The 3,733-nt window shown below is 41.4% G+C and overlaps 1 non-coding gene across 1 annotated transcript; it reads left to right on the top strand.

Moving 5' to 3' along the window:
* The first annotated feature begins 825 nt into the window (after positions 1-825).
* Trnaa-cgc lies at positions 826-898 on the top strand. The gene has a single exon. It is a non-coding gene; the product is annotated as a tRNA-Ala (tRNA).
* The last annotated feature ends 2,835 nt before the right edge of the window (positions 899-3,733 follow it).

The raw sequence follows: 3,733 nt of genomic DNA, 5'->3' as shown, positions 1-3,733 counted from the left end.
TCTGGTCCTGACAAACTCTAAGAGGCCTAAACCCACACTGATTTTCATCCAATTGGTCCTCAACTAATACTCGCACTTTCCTTTCAACAATACCTGAGAAGATTTTACCCACAACGCTTAATAAATAGATACCTCTGTAGTTGTTAAATCTTTTTCTGTTTCCATGTTTAAAGATTGGTGTGATTACTGCTTTTGTCCAGTCTGATGGAACCTGTCCCGACTCCCAGGCCATTTCAGTTATCCTGTGTAGCCATTTAAGACCTGACATTCCTCTGTATTTGATGAGTTCCGACTTAATTTCATCCACCCCAGCTGCTTTATTGCACTGCAATCTATTGACCATTTTCACCACTTCCTCAAATGTGATCCTATTTCCATCCTCATTCCTATCCCATTGTACATCGAAATCTGAAACATTACTGATCGTATTTTCACCTACATTGAGCAACTCTTCAAAATATTCCCTCCATCTGCCCAAGGAATCCACAGGATTCTCAAGCAGTTTTCCTGACCTGTCCAAAATACTTGTCATTCCCTTCTTACCTCCCTTTCGAAGACTGCTAATTACACTCCAGAATGGTTTTCCAGCAGCTTGACCCAAAGTCTCCAACCTGTTTCCAAAGTCTTCCCAAGATTTCTTCTTGGATGCTGCAATTATCTGTTTGGCTTTGTTTCTTTCTTCAACATAACTTTCTCTGTCTACCTGAGTTCTAGTATGTAGCCATTTTTGATACGCCTTCTTTTTCCTTTTACAGGCTGCCTTGACTGTGTCATTCCACCAAGCTGTTTGCTTCATCGTACCTTTACACACTACTATTACGATCGAGCTAGGTGGCGCAGTGGTTAGCACACTGGACTCGCATTCGGGAGGACGACGGTTCAATCCCGTCTCCAGCCATCCTGATTTAGGTTTTCCGTGATTTCCCTAAATCGTTTCAGGCAAATGCCGGGATGGTTCCTTTGAAAGGGCACGGCCGATTTCCTTCCCCATCCTTCCCTAACCCCTAGCTTGCGCTTCGTCTCTAATGACCTCGTTGTCGACGGGACGTTAAAAAACACTAACAAAACACTACTATTACTATAAACTGAAACAATTCCGACCTTTTAAATTTGTATATCAGAGTTTTCACAGTAATTCACCCTGCAAGAAAACAGTGGTTAGTCAATGTTAACTCATGTTAAGTGCATTCAGTTTGCAAGTAAACAATATTGAGTAACCATTGACGTTTTTTTAAGAATAAGATTTTGGATAGTCTTTACAATTTTAAAAGTATGTCGTTGTTCAGGAAATATATGAAAACAATGAGTCATCTGAATAAAGGAATCGCAATGGGTTTACCTTATGCATCTGATTTCTGAGATTTTCTTGAAACTTTACTGTCCAATTTCTCAAAACAACCAGCTTGCCGCTTACCACTGCTTACAGCCAAGATCTTCAAATATCATCACGAAATATCATGGTCGCTGCTTTATGTTTTCTAGGTGATAATTAGAACTTTATTACCGCTCTCGATCACACAGCTGTTTCCAATTCCTCTACATCTGTACAATGTGTACACATGTAGCGGAGCAACTGAAACTAGCTAGCCTCCATCTGCATTTAAATCTACATTTACTTCTACATTTACAGCTACACCTTCACTCTGCAAACCACTGCGAGGTTGATGGCAGAGGATACGTCCTGCTTTACCCGTTATTAGGGCTTTCTGTCGTTACATTCACGTATGGGTTGTGGGAAGGATGGTTGTTTAAATGCCTCTGTGCACGCTGTAATTACTCTAATCTGTCCTCACGATCCTTACGGGAGAGATATGTAGAAGGTTGTATTATATTCCTAGAGCCATCGTTTAAAATCGGTTCTTATAACTTTGTAAGTAGACTATCTCGGGATAGCTTAGGTCTATCTTGAAGAGTCTGTCAGTTCAGTTTCGTCAGTATCTATGTGATGTTCTCCCATGGGTCAAACATTCCTGTGACCATTCGTGCCGTCGTTCTCTAGTGGTTAACAAAGTGCTATTTTAAAATAAAAGCCTCATAAAACGATGTCATCCTTTAAATTCAACATAATATCAACACCCGGCTCTCAATATGGGAGTTGTTTGGATGAGCAGAAAATCTACATGATACAGTATGCTGAAGACAGAGCAGTCATTATCGAAAGTGAACGGGAATTGTCATGTGCTTAATAGAATGGAACGTGTGCTAACTGATGACAATAGTAAACAAATAGAAAGCCAAGGGAGTTGTATCTGCAGAAGCTCGTCACACTGGAAGGCTGAATGTTACTTTGCAAGAGACTGTTGAAAAGGCGGACTATTGTTACCTTGGCAGAAGAACAGATAAAGAAGAAAGATGCCTGTGTGCAAATAGCCTAGCCAGTCTAGGGATTATCTCAGATTTTATTATTATTTCTTACATTTTTCTCACTGAAATTTTCGACTGTAATTATTTATTCATTGTATTGTGTTATTGCAAATCAAGTTAACGAACATAAACTAAGAATAATATTGGTGAAGCAACATATAGGTTACAAATATAGTTAACTGAACAATCAGTCGTATTCAGGACATCTTCAAATTTTCCTGTATAGGTTCTTAGTGAACACGTCTGCACTAAAGGCTAGATGCGCCTCTGCTCCACAGTCGCACTTCGCAGATGCATTTACTTTCCATTTGGACAACGAGTTCGCACATTTGCAGTGGTTGATTGTAATACGGTTTAGAACTACTCAGAATTTTCGTGGGAGCTGTTAAGCCAGACGGGACATCAATATTTTGATAGTGATGAGACTAAAAACTCTTGTTCGTTAACGTAGGTACCGAAGACCCACAAGTTGTGCCACGTACTTTCTGTGCGACGTTATTCCTTGTACGGAGCCTTTCAGGTATCTTCATCTACATCTACATCTACATTTATACTCCGCAAGCCACCCAACGGTGTGTGGCGGAGGGCACTTTACGTGCCACTGTCATTACCTCCCTTTCCTGTTCCAGTCGCGTATGGTTCGCGGGAAGAACGACTGTCTGAAAGCCTCCGTGCGCGCTCTAATCTCTCTAATTTTACATTCGCGATCCCCTCGGGAGGTATAAGTAGGGGGAAGCAATATATTCGATACCTCATCCAGAAACGCACCCTTTCGAAACCTGGCGAGCAAGCTACACCGCGATGCAGAGCGCCTCTCTTGCAGAGTCTGCCACTTGAGTTTATTAAACATCTCCGTAACACTATCACGGTTACCAAATAACCCTGTGACGAAACGCGCCGCTCTTCTTTGTATCTTCTCTATCTCCTCCGTCTGACCGATCTGGTACGGATCCCACACTGATGAGCAATACTCAAGTATAGGTCGAACGAGTGTTTTGTAAGCCACCTCCTTTGTTGATGGACTACATTTTCTAAGCACTCTCCCAATGAATCTCAACCTGGTACCCGCCTTACCAACAATTAATTTTATATGATCATTCCACTTCAAATCGTTCCGCACGCATACTCCCAGATATTTTACAGAAGTAACTGCTACCAGTGTTTGTTCCGCTATCATATAATCATACAATAAAGGATCCTTCTTTCTATGTATTCGCAATACATTGCATTTGTCTATGTTAAGGGTCAGTTGCCACTCCCTGCACCAAGTGCCTATCCGCTGCAGATCTTCCTGCATTTCGCTACAATTTTCTAATGCTGCAACTTCTCTGTATACTACAGCATCATCCACGAAAAGCCGCATGGAACT

Source organism: Schistocerca piceifrons, chromosome 5 (genome assembly GCF_021461385.2).
Source record: "Schistocerca piceifrons isolate TAMUIC-IGC-003096 chromosome 5, iqSchPice1.1, whole genome shotgun sequence".
NCBI classification, from domain to species: Eukaryota; Metazoa; Arthropoda; class Insecta; order Orthoptera; family Acrididae; genus Schistocerca; species Schistocerca piceifrons.
The sequence above is the reverse complement of the archived record's forward strand: the minus strand, read 5'-3'. Positions and strand labels throughout refer to the sequence as shown.